We start from the raw sequence: 26,898 nt of genomic DNA, 5'->3' as shown, positions 1-26,898 counted from the left end.
GTTAGCGCTTGTTGGGAGCCAACCCAATTTTATTTATGTTCCTTGCTTTTTGCTCCTATTTAGTAATAAATAATTCATATAGCCTCTATTTAGATGTGGTTTTATGTTTTAATTAGTGTTTGTGCCAAGTAAAGCCTTTAGGACCTTCTTGAGTGATTGTTATTTGATCTTGCTGTAAAAAAACAGAAAGTATGCGCTCACGAGAATAATTTTCATTTCTTACCAGAGAGCGATAAAATACCAATTCCAATTGGAGTAGATTAATAAACAAATTGCCTAGAAGTTCCTAATTTCTCAGGATTTTTGGATTTACACAAGTATTCGAATCCTATACATTACTACAGACTGTTCTGTTTTTGACAGATTCTGTTTTCTATGTGTTGTTTGCTTATTTTGATGAATCTATGAGTAGTATCGGAGGGTATGAACCATAGAGAAGTTTGAATACAGTAGATATTACACCAATATGAATTTAGAACGAGTTCACAACAGTACCTAAGTGGTGATTTATTTTCTTATACTAAAGGAGCTTACGAGTTTTCTGTTAAGTTTTGTGTTGTGAAGTTTTCAAGTTTTAGGTAAAGATTCGATGGACTATGAAATAAGGAGTGGAAAGAGCCTAAGCTTGGGGATTCCCAAGGCACCCCAAGGTAATATTCAAGGACAACCAAGAGCCTAAGCTTGGGGATGCCCCGGAAGGCATCCCCTCTTTCGTCTTCGTTCATCGGTAACTTTACTTGGAGCTATATTTTTATTCACCACATGATATGTGTTTTGCTTGGAGCATCATTTTATTTTCTTTTCTTTTGCTTGCTGTTTGAATAAAATACCAAGATCTGAAATTATTAAATGTTAGAGAGTCTTCACATAGTTACATAATTATTTGACTACTCATTGATCTTCACTTATATCTTTCGGAGTAGTTTGTCGTTGCTCTAGTGCTTCACTTATATATTTTTAGAGCACGTTGGTGGTTTTATTTTGTAGAAATAGATGAACTCTCATGTTTCACTTATATTATTTTGATAGTCTTTAGAACAGCATGGTAGTTTGCTTTGGTTATGAAACTAGTCCTAATATGATAGGCATCCAAGTGGGATATAATAAAAACTTTCATAAAAAAGTGCATTGAATACTATGAGAAGTTTGATACTTGATGATTGTTTTGAGATATGAAGATGGTGATATTAGAGTCATGCTAGTTGATTAGTTGTGGATTTGAGAAATACTTGTGTTAAAGTTTGTGATTCCCGTAGCATGCACGTATGGTGAACCGTTATGTGATGAAGTCGGAGCATGATTTATTTATTGATTGTCTTCCTTATGAGTGGCGGTCGGGGACAAGCGATGGTCTTTTCCTACCAATCTATCCCCCTAGGAGCATGCATGTAGTACTTTGTTTTGATAACTAATAGATTTTTGCAATAAGTATGTGAGTTCTTTATGACTAATGTTGAGTCCATGGATTATACGCACTCTCACCCTTCCACCATTGCTAGCCTCTCTAGTACCGTGCAACTTTCGCCGGTACCATAAACCCACCATTTACCTTCCTCGAAACAACCACCATACCTACATATTATGGCATTTCCATAGCCATTCTGAGATATATTGCCATGCAACTTTCCACCATTCTGTTATTATGACACGCTTCATCATTGTCATATTGCTTGCAGGATCATGTAGTTGACATCGTATTTGTGGCAAAGCCACCGTTCATAAATCTTCATACATGTCACTCATGCATCATTGCACATCCTGGTACACCGTCGGAGGCATTCATATAGAGTCATATCTTGTTCTAAGCATCGAGTTGTAATTCTTGAGTTGTAATTAAATAAAAGTGTGATGATCATCATTAGAGCATCGTCCCAAGTGAGGAAAGGATGATGGAGACTATGACCCCCCCCCCCCCCCACACAAGTTGGGATGAGACTCCAGACGAAAAAAAGAGAAGAAAAGAGGCAATAAAAAAGAGAAGGCCCCCAAAAAACTAAAAAAATGAGAGAAAAAGAGAGAAGGGGCAATGCTACTATCCTTTTACCACACTTGTGGTTCAAAGTAGCACCATGATCTTCATGATAGAGAGTCTGCTATGTTGTCACTTTCATAAACTAGTGGGAATTTTACATTATAGAACTTGGCTTGTATATTCCAATGATGGGCTTTCTCTAATTTCCCTAGGTCTTCATGAGCAAACAAGTTGGATGCACACCCACTTAGTTCCATTTGTTGAGCTTTCATACACTTATAGCTCTAGTGCATCTGTTGCATGGCAATCCCTACTCACTCACATTGATATCTATTGATGGGCATCTCCATAGCCCGTTGATACGCCTAGTTGATGTGAGACTATCTTCTCCTTTTTGTCCTTTCCACAATCACCATTCTATTCCACCTATAGTGCTATGTCCATGGCTCACGCTCATGTATTGCGTGAAAGTTGAAAAGGTTTGAGAACATCAAAAGTATGAAACAATTGCTTTGCTTGTCATCGGGGTTGTGCATGATATAAATATTTTGTGTGATGAAGATAGAGCATAGCCAGTGTAAGTGCATCTAGTGCCACCCCTAGTTGGTTTTAGAGTATTGACGACAAACCTGGTTGAGGGACTAATGTGTTTGTGAGAATTGCAGGATAACATAGGTAGAAGTCCCTCATTGATTCGGTTTACCTACCAGAGATGACCCCTAAAAATGTATGAAGACATTGAAGTCAAAGGTGGTATGTGAAGACATTCACATTGAAGACTATGACAAGAGAAGACATTGCGTGAAGACTATGGAGCGCGAAGACTTATTTGTTTCGTCGTTATTTTTCTTCTTTGTTGAGTCATAGGAACCACCGTACTGTTAAGTGGGGTCCAAGTGAACCAGTCAGAATGACTGAAGTGATGCTTAACCAAAATCCAATGTCTTCGAGCGAAGACAATCAGAGAAAATCTTATCCAAAGCTGGATAAGTCATCCTTGCTTGTAGCCCAAGTAAAGTTGCCATGTGTGTTTGAAATCTGACCGTTGGAACACGTGTCAGTTCCTTAGTGACGCAGGGTCATTTCGGACAAATCAGGTCGGGTTGCCTAGTGGTTATAAATAGCCCGCCCCCTACAACCATAAACGGTTGGCTGCTCAGAGTTAGTGTATGACTTTTGTCGTTTGAGAGCAACCCACCTCGAAGCCTTTGAGAGAGAATTCCTTGCGAGGACAAAGCCCTAAACACCCAGAGCCAAAGAGTGTTAGGCATCACTGAAGTTTTCCTATCTGTGTGATCTGAAGACTTATTACACTTGAGGACTGTGAATCCTCTAGCTGGTTAGGCGTCGCGTTCTGATCATCCAAGAGTCATTGTGGATCGCTGGTGAACGAAGTCTGTGAAGGTTTGGAAGTCTACCTTGAAGACTTACCAGAGTGATTGGGCGAGGACTGGGTGTCCTTAGCTCAAGGGGAATAAGGTGAAGACACGGTCTTCTGAGTTGAATCTCAGCCTCCCTAACCAGACGTACAGTTTTCACAGCAACTGGAATTGGTCCAACAAATCATTGTCTTCAACGAGCCACTGGTTCTATCCTTTCCATCTCTTTATTTACAGTTGGTCCTTGTGAAGTCATTGCCTGTTTGTATTATCTTTTGTCTTCACTGAGTGACTGCTTGTTCTGATTGGCTTCATACTATCTTCCAACCTGATCCGTATTGCTTAGTTGCTATTATTCATTGTGCCTTCACTTCATTGAATACTTGACTATGGTTTGTCTAGTGTAGTCTACCTTCCGCTGCATGGTAATAGGTTTATTTCTATCGTTTGTCTTCGAAACTTCCATGTTTTGAATACTTTCATAAAAATCGCCTATTCACCCCCCTCTAGTCGATCACTAGCACTTTCAATTGGTATCAGGGCAAGGTACTCCCTTGTTTTGTGTGATTCGGTTTAACCACCTGGAGTTTTTGCTATGTCGACTGCAGGGATAATCAAAGTCTTCGCTGCATGCCCAGTCTTCGATGGAACTGAATATCCCTACTGGAAGAATAAGATGCGCATGCATCTTGAAGCCATTGATGTCGACCTCTGGTATGTCGTCAAGAATGGCGTCCCCAAGGCCGGTGAAGGTGTCACCGCTGCTGATGTCAAGAAGTTCGTTCAACTAGACTCCACTGCCAAGAACATCATATGTGGTCATCTGATCAAAGGGCAGTATGGCCGTGTGAGTGCTCTGGAAACATCTAAGCTAGTCTGGGACTGGCTCTCCAAGGTGAACGAAGGCGTCTCAACCCAGAGAGATCAAAGAATCAGTGTCCTTCGCAACCTCTTCAACCGCTTCAAGAGAAACGACAATGAGAATGTTCAGCTCACGTTTGATCAACTCACTAACATCACAAATGAGCTTCAAGCCCTTGGCGCTACTGAGATCACCAAGCATGAAGTCGTCAAGACACTCCTGAGATCACTTGACAGCTCGTTTGACACCCTAGCCCTGATGATTCAAGAACGCCTTGACTTCAAGACACTCGATCTGTCTGGCATACTTGAAAGGCTCAACACACATGAGTTTCAGCTTTCTGAGAAAATAGACATCTACGGTCCCAACTTTGGGCGAACTCGTGCCTTGAAGGCAAAAGCTGTTTCCTCATCTGAAGAAGAATTTGAGTGCAGTTCGGATGATCCTGAAGACATTGGAAAGGAGCTTGCTATGCTTGTGAAGAAGTTTCAGAAATTCACCAAGAAGAAAGGCTTCAGAAAGTCCTCACGATCCAGCTCAAGGAATTATGAAGCTTCTACTCATGACTACAAGAAAAGAACATGTCACAAGTGCAAGAAACCTGGTCACTACATCTCTGAGTGTCCGCAGTGGGACAATGAGAACAAGAAGAAGAAGAAGAGCAAGGAATATGATTCTGATGACAACAAGAAGAAGAAATACTCAAAGTCTTCTTCCAAGTCTTCCTCAAAGTCTTCATCGCACAAGAAGAGCTCATCTGACAAGGCTTGTGCGTTTGTTGGCAAGGAAATGGATTCAGAGGAGGAGTCCGCTTCTGAGGAGGCGGAGGTGGAGTGTGAGGAGGAGTCCGATTCTGGCGTTGCAAGTCTGGCTACAGCATACGTTGCCAAGTCCATCTTCAACACTGAAGACACTGACTTCATCACCGACGCCGATGCAAATGACAAGGACAACTCCGCTCCCACCTACTGCTTCATGGCACGCGGTGCCAAGGTAAGCACACGCACTACTCACTATCAAACATCCAGTGAAGATGACTCTGATTGTGGTTCCAAACCCAGCTACAAAACACTTGCTAAAATTGCAACTGAACAACAGAAAGCTATGGAACATATTCAAAAACTGTTAGACAAAAGCGATGATCTGTTAGACGCTGAAATGACTCGATCTCAGTCCTTAATTGAAGACATAAAAAATCTACATGTTAAGTATGAGGAACTTGAAAGTCGTCATGAAACGCTCTCAACAACTCATGAAAAGCTTTCCTACAATTATCTTCAAAGGAAGCAAGATCTTGAGAAATTGAGAGTTGCTCATGAAGATCTTCAAAAGGAAAATGAGTCACTTCGCGCCAAACAGATCAGTTCCGCTCAGGAAGGATTTGAACCACCATGTCTTAAATGCATTGAGCGTGACAACGCTACTTCTGTTCCTGTATGTTCTACTGCTGCTACTATTGCTATATCTTCAACTGTTGATGTGGTAACTAACCCCTCTGCTGAGGATACCACTGCTATTGCTGATGAAAATGCTAGGTTGTAGACATTGCTTGAAACAGGGATGTACAAAAGTCTCAAAGGGCATCTGACACTATGTGATGTCCTCAAAAGGCAGATCCTGAACTGAAACCCTAGGAAAGAGGGTGTTGGGCTCGAAAGGAAAATGAATGCTGATGGCTCTTACTGGAAACCTGAGCAGAACCCCAAAACCACATGGGTTGCTGCAAAGGAACCTTCAGTGGATCCATCCACCCTATCTGGCTTCACTTGTGCTAATCCCATTGTTATTAATGAATCCTTTGATGCAAACTATAAACTGTTTAAGAATCAGAATGGTGAAGTGTTTGCCAGGTATATTGGTACTAACTGCAGGAATGGGCCACCTATGAAGAAAGTCTGGGTGCCGAAAAAGTGTTTGGAGAATCTTCTTGTGAATGTCGTCATGACACCACAAGTGAAGAAGACAAACCCCATACCACATGCTTCATATGGTCCAAAGGCTTCATACAGACAAAGGACTCACCTGAGTCGCACTAACGCAAATGTTTTGTAGGGAAACCATACTCAGGCCTATGAATATGAGCGCGTTTCATCAAACCGCCATGTTCATAAGACCAAGAACTACTCTGCTTATTCTTATGAGTACTATTGTCCACCTGCAAGACTATTTGCTAGGGCTCCAAAGCCAAAGTTCTCAGATGCCGCACTTAGACTCATTGCTTCGAAGCCACCCTTCAAGATGTGGGTGGCTAAGAAAGCTTCACTCTGTTTTGCAGGGAAGGGTCTCCAGCCGAAAATCAAATTCGTCTGAAGCTATTGATGGGGACCTTAAACATCTTTTAGGGCGCAAGATCAAATGCCCAAATGGTCTTATTATGTATTTTGTTCCTGAGTTGCGTGCTATTTGCCCTATCAGTCCTAACCTCGATCTAAGCTTTCATAATCCACTTGCTCATCAAATGTTTATGCTTCACAATTCTCTTCGTTAAGTCTGTCCCCCTAACTGCACTGTAGGCTATGACACCAGCTGCTTTAGAATGGATTATTGATAGTGGGTGTACTAATCACATGACTGGCAAGCGAAGTCTTCTCATGGACTCAACTTTACGTCCATCTGACAAGAGTCACATCACATTTGCTGATACTGGTAAAAGCAAGGTATTGGGTCTAGGTAGAGTTGCAATCTCAAGGGATCAACACATGGATAAAGTGATGCTTGTTGAATCCCTTGGTTTCAACTTAATGTCTGTCTCAATGCTTTGCGATTTAAACATGATTGTGATATTTGGAAAATATCGTTGCCTTGTTCTAATGGAATCTGACAAGTCTCTAATCTTTGAAGGGTATCGGAAATATGATTTGTACGTGGTAGATTTCTCAGCAGGACCACAGCTTGCCGTATGTCTTCTAGAAAAAGCTTCAGAATGTTGGCTCTGGCATTGGAGGCTAGGGCATGCTGGCATGAGGAACTTGCACACTCTTGCAAAGAAGAAGCATGTCATAGGCATCGAGGGCGTCAAGTTCAAGAAGGATCACCTATGCGGTGCCTGTGAAGCTAGAAATATGATGAGGGCCAAGCATCCCTTGAAGACAATCATGACAACGACTCAACCCTTCGAACTGCTACACATGGACCTCTTCGGTCCCACTCACTACTCAACTCTTACTACTACTGCTTGTCTCTATGGCTTCGTCATTGTTGATGATTATTCAAGATATACATGGGTGCATATAATCCTCTACAAGACTGAAGTGCAGGATGTCTTCAGACGCTTCGCCAATCAAGCCATGAACAACTATGGCGTCAAGATCAAGCACATCAGAAGTGACAATGGCACTGAATTCAAGAACACCGGCCTCGACACTTATCTTGATACTTTGGGCATCACTCATGAATTCTCAGCTCCGTACACACCGCAGCAGAATGGCGTCGTGGAACGCAAGAACAAAACACTTATTGAGATGGCCCGGACGATGCTCGATGAATACAAGACTCCAAGAAAGTTCTGGCCTGAAGCCATTGATACTGCATGCCATATCATCAACCGTGTTTATCTTCACAAGCTTGTGAACAAAACATCCTATGAGCTCCTCACTGGTAAGAAGTCAAATGTCAGTTACTTCAGAGTATTTGGTGCCAAGTGCTGGATCAAGGATCCACATCACACTTCAAAATTTGCACCAAAAGCACATGAAGGTTTTATGCTTGGATACGAAAAGGAATCACACTCCTACAGAGTCTTTAACCTCTTTCACTATAAAGTGGTTGAAACTGTGGATGTGCGGTTCGATGAGACTAACGGCTCGCAAAGAGAGCACTTGCCAAATGTGCTAGATGAGGTTCCATCCAGTGAAACCATCAAGCTTATGGGAACTGGAGAAATCATACTGTCTGAAGCTCAGCCTGAAGAGGAACTCATCATCTCTGCCTTGATCAACCTGAAGACAATGCTCAGCCTGAAGACAATCCTTCTAACGATGACAATGATCAGCAAGAGCAAAATCTTCGTCCTATTCATCCTCATGTTGCAAATGAAGTACATATTGAGAGATTAACTGACAGCATCAATGCACCTGGTCCACTCACTCGTTCAAGGGCAACACAACTAGCAAATTTTTGTGGACACTTCGCATTTGTCTCAATATCTGAACCCAAGAAAGTTGATGAAGCCTTTATGGTACCTGAATGGATTCAAGCTATGCAAGAAGAGCTTCAATAGTTTGAGTTGAATAATGTATGGGAACTGGTCAAGCGTCCTGATCCTCGTAAGCATAATATCACAAGCACTAAATGGATATATCGCAACAAGCATGATGAGCATGGTCAAGTTGTCAAAAACAAAGCTCGTCTCGTTTCTCAAGGATACACTCAAGTTGAAGGAATTGACTTCGATGAAACATTTGCTCCTGTGGCTAGGCTTGAAGCTATACGCATACTGCTGGCCTATGCAAATCATCATAACATTCTTCTGTATCAAATGGATGTGAAGAGCACCTTTCTCAATGGCAAGATTGAAGAAGAAGTGTATGTTGCACAACCGCCTGGCTTTGAAGATCCAAAACATCCTGACATGGTTTACAAGCTCAACAAGGCACTGTATGGCCTTAAACAAGCCCCTCAAGCTTGGTATGACACACTCAAAGACTTCCTGAAGAGCAAAGGCTTCAAACCTGGTTCCTTGGATCCCACTCTCTTCACGAAGACATATGATGGTGAACTGTTTGTGTGCCAAATATATGTGGATGACATTATCTTCGGTTGCAATAATCAGAAATACAGTGATGAGTTTGGATACATGATGCAAGAGAAATATCAGATGTCCATGATGGGAGAGCTGAAATTCTTCCTTGGTCTTCAAATACGACAGCAACGCAATGGCATCTTCATATCTCAAGAGAAGTACCTCAAAGATTGTCTGAAGAAGTTTGGAATGCAAGACTGCAAAGGCTACAAGACGCCAATGCCAGCTAAACACCATCTGGGTCCTGACGACAATGGTAAAGAGTTCGATCAAAAGGTATACCTCTCCATGATTGGTTCTTTGCTTTATTTATGTGCATCTAGGCCAAATATCATGCTTAGTGTTTGCATGTGTGCCTGATTCCAAGCGGCACCAAAGGAATCACATCACTTAGCTGTGAAGCGAATTCTTTGATATTTGGCTCACACCCCAACTCTAGGATTATGGTATCCAAAGGGCTCAGAGTTTGATCTAGTTGGATTCTCAGATGCTGATTATGCTGGTGACAAACTGGATCACAAGTCTACATCAGGCACATGTCACTTTCTGGGACGATCACTTGTATGTTGGTCTTCAAAGAAGCAGAACTGTGTATCTCTCTCCACTACTGAATCTGAATACATTGCTGCTGGATCTTACTGCGCGCGGCTTCTATGGATGAAGCAAACACTCAAAAACTATGGCATTCATCTGAAGCAAGTACCACTCTACTGCAACAACGAGAGCGCCATCAAGATTGCTAACAACCCAGTTCAGCACTCGAAGACAAAGCACATTGAAAATCGTCATCACTTTCTCGAAGATCATGTCATAAAGGAAGATATTGATATCATACACGTCAACACTGAAGAGCAACTGGCAGATATCTTCACAAAGCCCTTGGATGAGAAGAGGTTTTGCAAGTTACGGTGTGAGCTAAATATCTTGGAATCCTCAAATGTCCTGTGATCAGGCACACATCCTAACACTTATGCATGTTGATGACTTAGATGTGCAACACACGAAGTAACGTATGTCTTCAATCAATGAAGACTTGCATTCTGAGTGTGAATACATTAACGTGGAATTTGACTTCGGAGCGCCATGATAATTGTGCGTCGTGTCTGGGTCTAATACTTCCTATACGGTGGGTAACGCCACCACCAAATTCTTCGCTTAGAAGTGTTTTTTCACATGGCGCTACATTTGCAAAGTCTTCGCTTTCTGTTTGTCTTCAATGTCAACATGGCCTCATGTTTATCTTCAATTTGGTTTATGTCATCTACAACATTCACTTATAGCTATGTCTTCACGTTGAATCTTTTGAACTAAGTGAATGTGATCGGACCCTAACCCCTCTATGCTTCTATCTTAAGTCTATCTATCCAAATCATATGCATTCTATTGACACTGTCAAAATGTCTTCTCTGCGTCCTTGTCATTAGAAGACACAGACACAAACATTAATCTATTTTCAATGCTAAATCCTTCAACCTGAAACCCGGAGAAGTGGGAACGACCACCCGACAATCCAGGTGTGTGTGGGAACGTGGAACAACCTCCAATGTGTTGCATGATAGCCACGTGTCCTTCAGATGTGAACCGCCAGGGGCACCTGTGTAATAACACTGTGCCGTCCCTGTCCCTATAAATACACGCCTCACCCCAGTCATTATCTCTTCTTCCACCCTCGCACAAACCCTAGCACCACCGCTAGCCCTCGGCGACGCCGGCGACGAAGCACTTAGCTGCCGCGACCTCACCAACGTCGTCCTCACGCCGGCCGCGGACATCTCTTCTCCGCCATCGCCGTAGGTGTCCTCCGTCGCCAAGTTAGGGCACGGAAGATCAAACTGCTCGTCCTCCTATTTCACTCCTTCTAGCAGTTCCTCGTGTGGTAAATAAAACCTCCTTTTTACAGTCCTTTTGATCCGAAAGATTCATCCTTTTCTACCACAAGTAGTTTCTGTTCACACAAATTGGATCTATCTCATACTGCATCTCATAACATGCCTAGTATATTCACTTATGCTTCACAAAGCAGTTAGATTCCTCACTTGTACTTATTCATGGATTCGTACAAATCTGGAACCAACTCTCTACCTATGAGTGAATGTCTTCGCACTATGAGGTCAATGTCTTCTAAACTGATTTATCTTCAAAATCTTCTGAGAATGCATATGACCTATTCCCCTTCCCTTGCACCTTTAATGCTTTCACAGGTGCATGTCCGTGGGAGAATCCCTTGGTTCTCATAGTCTGCATTCATTTGCAGAGTTCTTACAACATCATATAAATTCTCCTGAAGCCAGTTCTTGTCTGACCAGTAGACGGAAGACTTTGACAGTTTTGAAGCCTTTCAGTCTGAACTTCATGGCAACAGAGAAATCTGCAAGGAAGGGTGGCAGACAGCGTCGTGGCAACACCTCAAGAGATTTGCCTCCTGACCTCTATGAGCTGTACAAGACAGATCCAGAGGAGGACTACAATCAACGGAAAACCCGAATCCAATGGATTCGAAGATATTGGGTAGAACAATGGTTCAAGTACAGGTTTGTGACCCAGGAATATGCTGAGAAAAATGCCATCAAGCGACCGTGGGGAGACATCTTGTACAGAAATCTTCAACCCAGATCCAGAGCTGAAGCCATTGAACAAGACTTCTATCCTTGCATGGTCCGTGGACCACAGCCTGCAGATGCAGACCCATCTTCATTGCTATGGTGTCGTGACGACAATCTGTTCAAGCGCAACTTCCAGTTTGCCAAGAACTCAGCCAAAGAAAACAAGAAGTCATGGGGATTAGAATTCAATCCAGGCCCCTCTGCTCCTCGTGCTGACGGCACACGTGAAGCTGGACCAATCTGTTTGGGCCCTTCTATAACTTAGAAGGTCTCATTATTCACATAAAGGTTAAAGGGGCAGTCGTGGATCAACCTGCAGACGACGCTAATTCTGACGAAGCACCTGCACCACCGAAGCCAAAGAACCTGAAGAAACCTAAAGCTTCGAAGCCTGCCCCTGCACCAAATGTTTCACGGGCGAAGCCTCTGACCAGTGCACCTCCTGAACACAGTGTGCAGTCTAAAGATCTGTCACACATCTCCAAGCCCTCCAAAGTGAAGATGCCCATGCAACCCACCAGCCAAGCACTGACCCCTACTGCTGTTCTGCGCAACGAGAATGACGCCATTGATCTGTCCAGTGATGACGACCTTGGCAATGACGCTCTTGAGAAGTTGATCAAGAGCAAGCAAGAGGCAGAAATCTTCAATGACCTTCCTCTCTTTGATCTTGAAATCATAAACAAGTTCATTGATGAATGGTTTGACAGCCCAAATATTAGCTTTGATGACCTTCAGCTTCCCATTGGCCTCAGCGTCGCCTTCCACGGAGCCATTGCTGCTGAGCTGGCTCTAGCTCAGAAAATTGTTGAGCTGAAGCATAAGATAGATTATGAAAAGGCTCAGTTCAAGAAGCATATGGCGAAGCTCAATGTTGAAGACATTCAGAACTTCCAGCTCATGATGCATGAGCTCAAGGAAGCATTCCACACGAAACGCGAAGAAGCCAAAGGTTCTCGTGAACGCATGAAGGATCTTGCTGCTAAATGTGTTCAAGGATACAATGAAGCTGAAAAGCACAAGGCTTTGGGGCGACCAGGCATCGACCCCCGAATGGCGGCCAAGAAGAAGAAGAAGCCAGCTGTGGCAGTACCCGAAGCACCAAGGCAGGAAGTACATCCAATTGTCTTGCCAGCCAGTATGACAGGCTCGAAGCCTAAGGTCCCCACAGTGGCTTCAGAACTGAAGAAGACAAGGGCAGCTGAAGCCGAAGCCAGGAAACGCAAGACCAAGGCCACCACTGATGATGCTCCTCCAACCAAGAAACGCAAAACCAAGAAGAGAGACCGGGCTGCACCCACAGAGCCCCTTGATGTCGAGCCAATCTCAGTGGCTCATCCTGCGTATGAACATCAAGAACGCCAAGTGATAGTTCATGAGCCTGCTTCCACAAAGGCTCATGAAGCTGAAGACAATCCAGCTGTTGACCCCACCGCAGCTGAAGACATTGGTCCTCACGACAATGTTGAAGATGATGAAGTCCTTCCTCAGATCGAGCACCAGTTGGTATCATCGCATGTGCTCACGCACGGCGAACTCATCAGCATTGGTCGTCCTCTGACACCAACTGCTCAGGATGCATCATGGGCTGATCACCCACCACGACAAGACACCCCAAGTTCTCCCCAACCACAAGTCACCTCACCCGTGCAAGATGACGATGACTTTGAGGCCCAGCAAACTCCATCTCCGCAAGCGTTGCCAGCATTACGCAGGCTTCGCAAAGGACCAAGGCCCCAAGTCACTCCCACTGTGCACGTGTCAGAGTCTGAAGCCAAAACGGCTGAAGATATTCCGGCTGCATCAGCCGATGAAGAAGAAGAACCAAGAGTTGAAGTTGAAAGAGTTGCTACACCCCCGTCCCACCAAGATGTTGTTCTCGAGGAGAACGTGTCCGACCCTCCAGCTTCTGAAGTGGAGGTCGACAATCCTGAGGCGGCCACGAACATCAACACTGAAGCCAATGACGTTGTCATGGCTGAAGCTAATGTGGTGCCTGAAGCTCATGCGGTGCCAGAAGTGCAAGCACCTGAAGCCACTGCAGCGCCTGAAGCCAATCCAGAAGCACCTGAAGCCAATGTGGTCCCTGAAGCCCATATCAACGACAATGTCGATGCTCCTGTACCCCCTCCAAGACCTCATACAATTGAGCTGGCATTTGATCGTGGTCAGCCTGTTATGGTCCGATGGCCCATTCTGGTTCCTCCACCTGCTGCGGGTCCATAATTTGACTATCATGTCGAGCACAGACCTCCCGTACAGAAGCCCAAGCCAAGACTTCCACGATTCCCAGGCACTGCAACTTCACCTGGGGTTTTCAATGTGAATGGCTTCGTGGCACACAACACCTTCTTCAACAGCGCCAAGAACCCTTACACCAAACCTCGCATTTCATCATATCGGTTCTGGAGCTATCAACAGCGCAGCTACTATTCCTGCATCTTATACAATCAAGGGCGCATGTTTCCACATATGCGTCTCGACACTAAAGCTATAGTTGGCATGCCCTGCCTTGAAGAAGCGTTGGATTGCTTCAGAGACGCTGGACTCTTGCAGTTTGTCATAGATAAGGAACACTAGAATGAAGAGCTTCTGCTACAGTTCTATGCAACTCTTCACATTTGAGGCTACAACAGGGATCCAAAGACTTGGGTCCTTGAGTGGATGACAGGCAATGTCCATCATGAAGCCAAAGCTCTTGATATCATTGAGCTCACAGGCCTTCCCACTCCTGGTGAATACTATGAACCAGGTTGTCAACAACACTAGAATGCTTTGGAGAGCATTTTTCAAAAGCCAGAACCCAACATGAGCCAAATGTTGAGCATGATGAAGCCTTTGCCTCACGACGCTGACTACCCATCCGAATTCTTTGTTGAAGACCTAGAGTATCTGCCTCGCACCATTTATCATATCATCAGAAAAACTCTTTGGCCCATCAAAGGACATTCATCTGCAGCGAAGCTTGAAGGAGCAATGAAGACTTTGGTTTTCTACATCTACAATGGCATCAGCTTCAATGCTCAAGACTTCTTCATTAGGCAGTTGGCTGCATCTGGCTCCGACATTTTTGGTCTGAAGTTCTATGCTCCATGGGTAATGCGCCTTATCAAGCTTCACTCTGCCATCAACTATCAGCCGTCTGCGCGCAATCATCTTGTCTTCTTGCCGGAGGTTGATCTGTCTGTTGAAGCCATTTACCCAGAGCCTGCTAAGGATCCCATTTATCTTCACAATGCTGATCACCAAATCTTCACCCAGCCCATTGAAGGAGTTCAGGCAGTCTCGCGTGTTTATCCCTTGGCTGGCAACACACATGCCCCTCGTGCTCAAACTGACGCCACTGGAAGCAACATTGTGCAAAGGCCTCGAAGGCGATCTCGGGTTCTCAATGACCGAGAGCTTCTAGTCGCGCTACACCAGAAACAAGACAAGCATCACAACTGGCTCAAGCGTCAAATGCAAAGCCTCTTGGTGGATGTCAACCGCATACGCAATCTTGCCACCAAGAATGCTTTTGTCACTCATGAAACCTGTCGGAGGTCGTGGAAGAGTTTGACTTTGCTTAGTGCTGAAGCTGATCTGCAGGACGATGGCTTCACCGAAAGATTCAAGTTTGACTCAACTTCTCCACAGAATTCTCACTTGCATCGGACTCCCTCACTTGAAGACTCTGACTATTCGTCCTTAGCTGCGACAGCGAATGCCAGAGTCATCGATGACCAAGATGATGCAACTTCACCTCCTCCAACTTCAGTGTGTGTCAACACTGCACCAAGTTCTTCTGCACCACCGGACCTCAACAACGACCCTGCTGCCTCGCCTGCACCTCATGGGAACGAGTAGGCGCTCTATGTCTTCAAACCTTTTTGGTCCTTACTGACAAAAGGGGGAGAAGCATATGAGTTGATAGTCTTCAAGCGGGTCCATATGGGTGGTTGCTTTACCTTTTTCTACTTTTGCCAAGTGCTTACAACTCTTGCTTTTCGATACATTTGGTTCTTTGAGTTGTAACACTTAAACTTGATGGTCGTCTGCTACTTATTTGCTATTCTGTGATGCGATGATAAATACCGCATGTGTGATGATAACTTCCGCACTTAGGTCATTTTGTAGACGTCCATTTTTCATTATGCATGTCATTATGTTCGTTACATCAAATCATGCATGATGAATTGTCATCATAAGTTGAAGAGGATCTCCACAAGTACAACCTGCCATGTGCATTTGCATTCCAAGAGCAGATTACTTATATGCACATCTTCAGGGGGATCCTTTGCCACTTATGAAGACAATACCCTATCCTTTACAATTTCACTTATTTTATTCCCCGTTGAAAACTTCAACCAGTTTGTCGTCAATCACCAAAAAGGGGGAGATTGTAAGTGCATCTAGTGCCACCCCTAGTTGGTTTTGGAGTATTGACGACAAACCTAGTTGAGGGACTAATGTGTTTGTGAGAATTGCAGGATAACACAGGTAGAAGTCCCTCATTGATTCGGTTTACCTACCAGAGATGACCCCTAAAAATGTATGAAGACATTGAAGTCAAAGGTGGTATGTGAAGACATTCACATTGAAGACTATGACAAGAGAAGACATTGTGTGAAGACTATGGAGCGCGAAGACTTAGTTGTTTCGTCGTTCTTTTTCTTCTTTGTTGAGTCATAGGAACCACCGTACTGTTAAGTGGGGTCCAAGTGAACCAGTCAGAATGACTGAAGTGATGCTTAACCAAAATCCTATGTCTTCGAGCGAAGACAATGAGAGCAAATCTTATCCAGAGCTGGATAAGTCAGCCTTGCTTGTAGCCCAAGTAAAGTTGCCGTGTGTGTTTGAAATCTGACCGTTGGAACACGTGTCAGTTCCTTAGTGACCCAGGGTCATTTCGGACAAATCAGGCCGGGTTGCCTAGTGGTTATAAATAGCCCACCCCCTACAACCATAAACGGTTGGCTGCTCAGAGTTAGTGTACGGCTTTTGTCGTTTGAGAGCAACCCACCTCGAAGCCTTTGAGAGAGAATTCCTTGCGAGGACAAAGCCCTAAACACCCAGAGCCAAAGAGTGTTAGGCATCACTGAAGTTTTCCTGTCTGTGTGATCTGAAGACTTATTACACTTGAGGACTGTGAATCCTCTAGCTGGTTAGGCGTCGCGTTCTGATCATCCAAGAGTCATTGTGGATCGCTGGTGAACGAAGTCTGTGAAGGTTTGGAAGTCTACCTTGAAGACTTACCAGAGTGATTGGGCGAGGACTGGGTGTCCTTAGCTCAAGGGGAATAAGGTGAAGACACGGTCTTCTGAGTTGAATCTCAGCCTCCCTAACCAGACGTACAGTTTTCACAGCAACTGGAACTGGTCCAACAAATCATTGTCTTAACGAGCCACTGGTTCTATCCTTTCCATCTCTTTATTTACAGTTGGTCCTTGTGAAGTCATTGCCTGTTTGTATTATCTTTTGTCTTCACTAAGTGACTGCTTGTTCTGATTGGCTTCATACTATCTTCCAACCTGATCCATACTGCCTAGTTGCTATTAGTCATTGTGCCTTCACTTCATTGAATACTTGACTATGGCTTGTCTAGTGTAGTCTACCTGTTGCTGCATGGTAATAGGTTTATTTCTATCGTTTGTCTTCGAAACTTCCATGTTTTGAAGACTTCAATAAAAATCGCCTATTCACCCCCCTCTAGTCGATCACTAGCACTTTCAGCCAGACTATATGATTTTGTAGGGATAGCTTTCTTTGGCCATGTTATTTTGAGAAGACATGATTACTTTGTTAGTATGCTTGAAGTATTATTATTTTTATGTCAATATTAAACTTTTGTCTTGAATCTTATGGATCTGAAAATTCTTGCCACAATAAAGAGAATTACATGGATAAATATTTTAGGTAGCATTCCACATCAAAAATTCTATTTTTATCATTTACCTGCTCGAGGACGAGCAGGAATTAAGCTTGGGGATGCTGATACGTCTCAAACGTATCTATAATTTTTTATTGTTCCATGCTATTATATTATCTGTTTTGGATGTTTATGGGCTTTATTATACACCTTTATATTATTTTTGGGACTAACCTATTAACCGGAGGCCCAACCCAAATTGTTGTTTTCTTGCCTATTTCAGTGTTTCGAAGAAAAGGAATATCAAACAGAGTCCAAATGGAATGAAACCTTCGAGAGAGTTATTTTTGGAACGGAAGCAATCCAGGAGACTTGGAGTAGACGTCAGGGAAGCTTCGAGGTGGTCACAAGGCAGGGAGGTGCGCCTGCCCCCTGGGCGCGGCCCCCACCCTCATGGGCCCATCGTGGCTCCCCTGACCGACTTCTTTCGCCTATATGTGTCCATATACCCTAAAAACATCGAGGAACAAAATAGATCGGGAGTTCCGCCGCCAGAAGCCTCCGTAGCCACCGAAAACCAATCTAGTCCTGTTCCGGCACCCTGCCGAAGGGGGGAATCCCTCTCCGGTGGCCATCTTCATCATTCTGGCGCTCTCCATGACGAGGAGGGAGTAGTTCTCCATCGGGGCTGAGGGTATGTACCAGTAACTATATGTTTGATCTCTCTCTCATGTTCTTCAGGTGGTACGATCTTGATGTATCGCGAGCTTTGCTATTATAGTTGGATTTTATGATGTTTCTCCCCCTCTACTCTCTTGTAATGGATTGAGTTTTCCCTTTGAAGTTATCTTATCGGATTGAGTCTTTAAGGATTTGAGAACACTTGATGTATGTCTTGCACATGTTTATCTGTGGTGACAATGGGATATCATGTGATCCACTTGATGTATGTTTTGGTGATCAACTTGTGAGTTCTGTTACCTCGTGAACTTATGCATAGGGGTTGGCACACGTTTTCATCTTGACTCTCTGGTAGAAACTTTGGGGCACTCTTTGAAGTTCTTTGTGTTGGTTGAATAGATGAATTTGAGATTGTGTGATGCATATCGTATAATCATACCCACGGATACTTGAGGTGACATTGGAGTATCTAGGTGACATTAGGGTTTTGGTTGATTTGTGTCTTAAGGTGTTATTCTAGTACGAACTCTATGATAGAATGAATGGAAAGAATAGCTTCGTGTTATTTTACTATGGACTCTTGAATAGACCGATCAAAAAGGATAACTTTGAGGTGGTTTCGTACCCTAAAATAATCTCTTCGTTTGTTCTCTGCTATTAGTGACTTTGGAGTGACTCTTTGTTGCATGTTGAGGGATAGTTATATGATCCAATTAAGTTATTATTGTTGAGAGAACTTGCACTAGTGAAAGTATGAACCCTACGCCTTGTTTCAACACATTGCAATACCGTTTGTGCTCACTTTTATCATTAGTTACCTTGCTGTTTTTATAATTTCAGATTACAAAAACCTATATCTACTATCCATATTGCACTTGTATCACCATCTCTTCGCCGAACTAGCGCACCTATACAATTTACCATTGTATTGGGTGTGTTGCGGACACAAGAGACTCTTTGTTATTTGGTTGCAGGGTTGTTTGAGAGAGACCATCTTCATCCTACGCCTCCCACGGATTGATAAACCTTAGGTCATCCACTTGAGGGAAATTTGCTACTGTCCTACAAACCTCTGCACTTGGAGGCCCAACAACGTCTACAAGAAGAAGGTTGTGTAGTAGACATCACCAGCCGATGGTGTGATCGGTTACCCTTAACCATTGGTAGCTATGTCCCCCCCCCCAGACCTAATAATTTTGGAGTCTCAAGGATTGGATATAATATTAGGCATGGATTGGTTATCGAAGTATGGAGGAAACATTGATTGTGCTAGTAAGTCCATTTTACTCACCACCCGAAAGGAAAAATGATCAAGTATGTATCTAGACATGCGTCAAGGAGGACCCAAGTGAATTATCTTTCGGGGGTTGTTCAGGAAGAAGTGCCTGTTGTGAAGGATTACCCGGAAGTATTTCCAGAGGAACTACCAGGCATGCCGCCGGATCGAGACATAGAATTTTTGATAGAGTTGTTGCCAGGCACCGGACCAATATCGAAGAGGCCATACCGGATGCCTGCAAATGATCTGGAGGAAATTAGGAAGCAGATTAAGGAGTTATTGGAGAAAGGTTACATTCGATGAAGTTTATCCCCGTGGGGAGCCCCAATGCTCTTGGTTGAGAAGAAGGATGGATCTTTGAGAATGGTTGTTGATTATCGAGCATTGAATGAAGTGACGATCAAGAACAAGTACCCATTACCGATGATCAACGATTTGTTTGACCAGCTGCAAGGAGCTAAAGTATTTTCCAAGATCGATCTGCGATCAGGATACCACCAGTTGAAGATCCGAGAAAAGGATATACCTAAGACAGTTTTCACCACAAGGTATGGGCTATATGAGTACACGGTCATGTCATTTGGATTGACCAACGCCCCTGCCTACTTCATGAGTATGATGAATAAGATGTTCATGGAGTTTTTGGATAAGTTTGTAGTGGTGTTCATTGATGATATTTTGGTATACTCGAAGAATGAAGAGGAACACAAGGAACACTTGCGCTTAGTTCTCGAGAAGCTCAGGGAACATCAGTTGTATGCCAAGTTTAGCAAGTGTGAGTTTTGGTTGAAGGAAGTAGGGTTTATTGGACATGTTATATCAGGAGAAGGTATAGCAGTAGACCCCACCAATGTTCAGTCTGTAACTGAGTGGTTGGCACCCACCTCAGTTGGGGAGATCCGCAGTTTTCTAGGACTTACGGGATATTACCGGAGATTCATTGAGAATTTTTCCAAGATTGCGAAGCCCATGACGGAGTTAATGAAGAAGGACACTAAGTTCAAGTGGACCGATGAATGTGAGGCTAGTTTTTAGGAGTTGAAGAAACGTTTGGTTACAACCCCAGTGCTGATTCTTTCGGATATACGCAAGGATTTCCAAGTGTATTGCGACGCTTCTCGCTTAAGACTTGGAGGAGTACTTATGCAGGACGAAAGAGTTGTTTCATATGCCTCACGACAACTTAGACCGCATGAGTTGAATTATGCCACACATTATTTGGAGTTGGCAACCGTAGTGCATGCGCTTAAGACTTGGAGACATTTTCTGATTTGAAACAGATGTGATGTGTACACGGATCACAAGAGTTTGAAGTACATTTTCACGCAGAAGGATTTAAATCTCAGGCAAAGGAGATGGTTGGAGCTTATAAAGGATTATGATATGAAATTGCATTATCACCCAGGAAAGGCCAATGTCATAGCAGACGCTTTGAGCCGGAAGAGTTATGCCAATACCCTTGTAAGCGGAGGGTTACCGCAGGAGTTAGTCAAGAATCTCAAGGAGCTTCGTTTGGAGATAATTCCAAGAGGTTTTGTTGCAACAATGGAGGTTCAATCTACATTATTGGGGAAGATTCGAGAAGATCAGAAGGATGATAAGGAAATCGCTGAGATAAGGAGAAAATGAGCAAAGGAAAAGCCAAGGATTTCCGTGAGGATGAGCACGAGACCTTATGGTTTGAGGATCGTATTTATGTGCCCAATAATGCTGACATCAGGAAGTTAATACTTTAGGAAGCTCATGACTCGCCATACTTGATTCACCCTGGAAACACCAAGATGTATTTGGATTTGAAGGAGCGTTTTTGGTGGACGGGTATGAAGAAGGATATTGCCGAGTATGTAGCAGTGTGTGATGTATGTCAGAGAGTGAAGGCAGAACATCAGAAACCAGCAGGATTACTGCAGCCTATGCCGACACCCGAATGGAAGTGGACAAGCTTGGCATGGATTTCATCACCGGATTACCCAGGACCCGATCGGGATACGATTCAATCTGGGTAGTAGTTGATCATTTGACAAAGGTAGCACACTTTATCCCAGTGAAAACCACCTATACAAGCGTGAAGTTGGCCAAGATATATATGACCAGGATCGTATGTCTGCATGGAGTTCCGAGGACCATCGTATCAGATAAATGGACACAGTTTACCTCGAAGTTTTGGAATCAATTGCACCAGACTTTGGGTAGTAGATTAGAGTTCAGTACAGCCTTTCATCTGCAGACAGATGGACAGACAGAGAGAGTCAATCAGATTCTAGAGGACATGTTGAGAGCTTGTGCGCTAGATTATGGATCTAGTTTGGATGAAAATTTTCCCTACGCAGAGTTCTCATACAACAACAGTTATCAGGCTAGTTTGAAGATGACTCCTTTTGAAGCTTTGTATGGAAGGAGATGCAGGACACCGTTAATGTGGGATGAAGTTGGAGACCGTAAGTTATTTGGACCAGATTTAATCAAAGAGTCTGAAGAGAAGGTTAAGTTGATTCGAGATAGACTAAAGGTAGCTCAGTCCAAACAGAAGAGTTATGCGGATACTAAACGCAAGGAGGTAGTCTATGAGATTGGAGACCGAGCATATCTTCGTGTGTCACCACTACGAGGAGTTAAACATTTTGGGGTTAAGGGAAAGTTAGCCCCGAGATTTGTAGGACCGTATCGAGTTTTGGAACGTATGGGAGAGGATGCCTACAAGTTGGAATTACCCGAAGGATTGTCATGAGTTCATGATGTGTTTCACGTTTCCCAGTTGAAGAAGTGCCATGTAGAGAGGGCCGACATTCCACTAAGAGATACAGTGCCCCTGGAAGCAATTCTGTTGGATAGTGATCTAACCTACGAGGAGAAACCCGTCAAGATTATCGAATTTGCCAGCCGAGTTACGTGTAGTAAGGTTATCAAGTTTTGCAAAGTTCAATGGAGCCACCATACCGAGGATGAAGCCACCTGAGAATGAGAAGAAGACCTACAGAAAGACCACCCACACCTATTTGCTAGCCAACCCGAAACTCGAGGGCGAGATTCATCTTAAGGGGTGTAGGTTTGTAACATCCCAAATTTTCAATTTGGATGTTATACATAGATCGTCATATGCATATCATATTTTATTTGAATTTTGGTTGTGATCCTAGAAATCTTAAGCAACTCAAGGACCCAAGGAGAGAGTTGGAAGTTTCGCTTATTTTCATATTTGAATTTTCTCAAATTTGAAAAAAGGATCATTTTGATTTTAATAATTTTTCTCTTCGAAATATATCCAATATTAAAATAAATGAGTGGAGATAATATGACTTCTCCAAATCAGAGGGGAATATTGGAGGAAAGATTTTAAAATCAAATGAATATTTCATTTGGATTTTATTCGAGATTTTATTTGAACTAGGAAAAATGCCCGTGCGTTGCAACGGGTACAAAATAAATACATGTGTGTGCTTCAAAGTTTGATAAAAAAACCACTTTGCATACATGGCATGATTGCAACTCATATCTGAATGAAATTTTCCATGTATATGAAATAGCAAAGTTTAACACACTGCCCAGTGATGTACCAGTATAAGTTTTGTCTTTCATAAGTCAGGAACAGGTCTTGTATCTCTTGTGATGTGATTCGTCCCTATGTCAGAAGATAGTTAGAAATCAAAGTAGTGTGTGGAAAGAAACATGTAAGATAGCGCTATAGTGACTATTGTTGGCAACATGGAGGTAGTTATAGACACAGTAAAATATGTTGGTATGGCCTATGATTTTTGCTTGGAGAAAATAACTACAGAAAAGAGCACAAATACGTAAATAATTTGGTATGATGGCCCAACTAATATATATGTTGCTCTAATAAATTGATTAGACATTGGCTAAAAGCCAAATAATCCCCTTTTCACTACAGACAACAGCTAGAGCAAGGGATTAATGTATCAGGTAAAGTAAACTGCCAAATCCCTCTTTACTATTGGATATTCTTAAGAACATATAGTCCTGCATGTATATATTGAGCAAAATGAATGAAGAAAAGGAAACATATTCACTCAAGGTAAAAGTAATTGCACTCTGACAACTAAGAGAATAAGTTAGAGCAGGGGAGATTGCTCTTTCTAAGCTATAATAGCATGCAAAAAATGGGCCCTTTATGAAGATGAAGGTAGACCATCAAGTTGCAGTAAGTGATGTGCTGGATAGTGATATACAGTATGGTTGTTTTGTAATGTGTCCCCTTGTATTTAAATATGCGATGTGATGGAACAGTAGACAGTAAACAAACAAAAAATGGCCGTCATACATGATTGTTAGAAAGAGGCCTCACATTTGATCGATATCATGATTGTTGCACCATGATACACCATTTTCAATCTTGGAAAACCGACCGGCCTTATTCATGTCAGACCTGCACAAAGGTTATAGACGTCTTAGATTCTATTGAATTCACTACTGGTTTAATTCTCAAAATTTGGTCTCAACAAATAGAAAAGGTAAGTAAGTATTAGCAGAACAAAATGTAATTAATGTCACTTAAAAAGCAAAATAGTCCACCCAAATGCAGTTATAAAAATACCACGGAATCGGTATGATCTCTGTGCTTGTTTGCTTGCCACCGATCTATTCTTCTAATTCTTGTATATTGTACAACAAAGAATAACTAAACATATGCAAAAATGTTTACAAGTCACTGGAAACTAAATCAAGCTGGATGGTTAGTCAAGTCGTTCTCAAATAGCGAAGCATGCGTAGGAGTAACCCACAGATATTGGTGTATTTTCACTACCAACTCACATACATAATTTAATGAGAATGCAAAATATGGCAAAAGAGGATCACACGAATAACTGTTATCTAACAACATCTATATCAGCTCTCCACGATTGCTCGTAATGTACATCAAGGCTTTTTCTATTGCAGGCTTGGAAGTACTAACAAAAGAGAATCATAACATACTATTTGGTGCATTGGACTATTATCGCATAGTTAAGATGCAACATAAGCATTAAGACGGAATTTCATAAGAAATAACACATAAATACAATAAATATGAGAACTACCTGTGGTGACATGGTCACCATGTACAACATTAATCTGTTTAAGGAAAAAGGGTAAAATAATTAAATTGACCAAAGATAAAAATGCATGTATACCCAAAACATTTCTTAAAAAAAGTCATAAACTTGAGAAAATATATCACATGCCAACTATAACGACAAATAGTGAATTGTATTTCACATGCTTTTGCAGGTAATCCATGACAAATAAAAGAAAGCATAATCAATGAAGTGAGAAGACAACTTCATAAATTGTTGATTAGGGCCATCCATAGAAACTTAACAGTTAACACCATAGCATCCACAGAAAATGGAATAAACGTGCCCTTATAGATCTGAACAATCACATAAGCAATTTTCAACAGGAAGCCATTCAGAATTAACAGCATAGGGAAGAACATTGATATTATATATGATTGCTGAAGTTTTATTTTGATTCAAAAAATTATTCTTTTTTATTTGGGATCCAGAATCTGGACAAGCTCACTGATGGACCATACTCGCATATAATTGTGTTAAGAATTGAATTCTCTGACCACAAGATACACAAACATGAAGGAATTTTAGAGAGGATAAGAATATAAGACTACTACTTGTTGGAGCAGAAGGTGATGATTTAGTCGGGTGACTGGTCGTTGGTGAATATGCTCCTAGGTTGCCGTAGATATAGCTGTAGACAACGGGGTCACCGCCTGGAACCACTTGGAGTAGAACGTCGGCTCACTCCCAGGTTCACGTACTGCCACAGCAGCAGTACTGCCGGTTGAAATGTGAAGCAAACCATTCCTAGTTAGAAATTTTAAGCTAGAATAAATCCCCAATTATATGTTTGTGTGCACTACTACAGAAGACAATTATATGATCCAAGTAAAAAAGTTAAATAGGAATAGCCTCGTACCAGTGTTGTCCTAGGGTTCTAGCACCACAGCACTACACCATGATGCTGTCTGCTATTCGTTCAGCACAACCAACAATTTTCTTCTCCGAGACATCTCCCACTTTCGGCACCTATTTTTGGCAAAATAATGAAACAAAGACCATTACAGTTGATTAGAGATGGTGTTTTACTATTCTGAGACAATGCACCATATTCCTTATCCATGTGCTGAATTACACAATATCATCTTATAAAAATTATAGCTTGATGATGCATTATACCAGCAAAACATGGACAAAAAGTAAGCTCAATCTTGACCAAACATGTAATGAAAATGAAAACTCTAATAAAATACAACTTTTCAGTTACCATGAGAACTAAAATACTTTGTATTATCCAGTAACCGAAACAATTTTCTATTCTTTATTATTCAGTTATTAGAACAATTATCTAGCTACTCTGTAGTGTATCGAAAAGGTTTCGATTTTATCAGCCTACAATATGCATCAAAGACCCGTTGTGCAGGTATCTCAGCTTTGACATAAAAATTCCACTTGCTCTTAATCGAACATCATTTTTAGAACGGATTAACATGAAAATAAACTAAAAGGAAAATTACCGAGTTGTTTATCGCATTGGGATGCTTGCAGTCCTGATTTTGTGCCACGTCGTTGTGTACAGAGCATTGAACTGCATACATGTCATCTTCAAACTTTACAATTTGCATATGTTGTTCTTCAATCGCTATATCTCAAATCAACTTTGAATCATCAAAATGATGGAAACTAACTTCTAAAGTATGTTTCTGTGGACATAAAGGGAAATTAATGGCCTAATTCGTATCTTTCTAATACAGTATGAATTATGAAGACGGTTTCGAAGAAAATAAATTGTTGATTCCAGGCACATGCATCATACCTTTGCACATGGTGTTGGAATATTGCTCTGAAGGAGATCTAGTTTGTAGTAAACAATTGTATGTAGCCTGCAGATCGCCAATTCTTTGGTTGCAGCTTTTCTTCGCTGGTGGCATGGAGCACATTAAAGACGAGGATGAGGGCGCTGGATGATTCCGAGGATGAGGTCGTCGGGAAGCAGGCTGATTCTGTCCTCATCTTGGCCACTGTTGATCCTATAGGACGCGACTCATCCTCCACCTCTGACATGCATCCCTGATCTGGAAGGAGCTGGGCATAGAGCGGGGCGGCCGCGGCCAGAGCTTCCGCGTCCGTGTCGTCATAACCCCCGGCCGGATCCGAGGCATGCTGATTCTGACGTTGCACCACCTCCCATGCATCCTCCTCCTCCTCCTCCCGGCCCTTGACCGTGGTGGCGAGTAGCGCGTTGAGCAACCCGTCACGGTCAGCGGCGCGCGCTCGGGCCGGCCGACATGAGCCCGGAGTGCGGCGGCCTGGGCCTTGACATTGGCGAACCGCGCGCGAAGGACTCAGATGGCGCGGGGAGGAGGGCGAGGCGGAGAGTAGGCAGGCCGGGGTTTGGGGAGGACGTCGCGGCGGAGTATGCGGGCCGGCGGCGGATCCAGATGGGGGTGACAGGAGGGGTCGCTTGACTCGGGGTGTTTTTTTTTCTTTTTTTGTCAAATACGAAATGTTTTTCACTTAT

Source organism: Triticum urartu, chromosome 4A (assembly GCF_056163025.1).
Source record: "Triticum urartu cultivar PI428250 chromosome 4A, HENAU_Tu73, whole genome shotgun sequence".
Taxonomy (NCBI): Eukaryota; Viridiplantae; Streptophyta; class Magnoliopsida; order Poales; family Poaceae; genus Triticum; species Triticum urartu.
The sequence above is the reverse complement of the archived record's forward strand: the minus strand, read 5'-3'. Positions refer to the sequence as shown.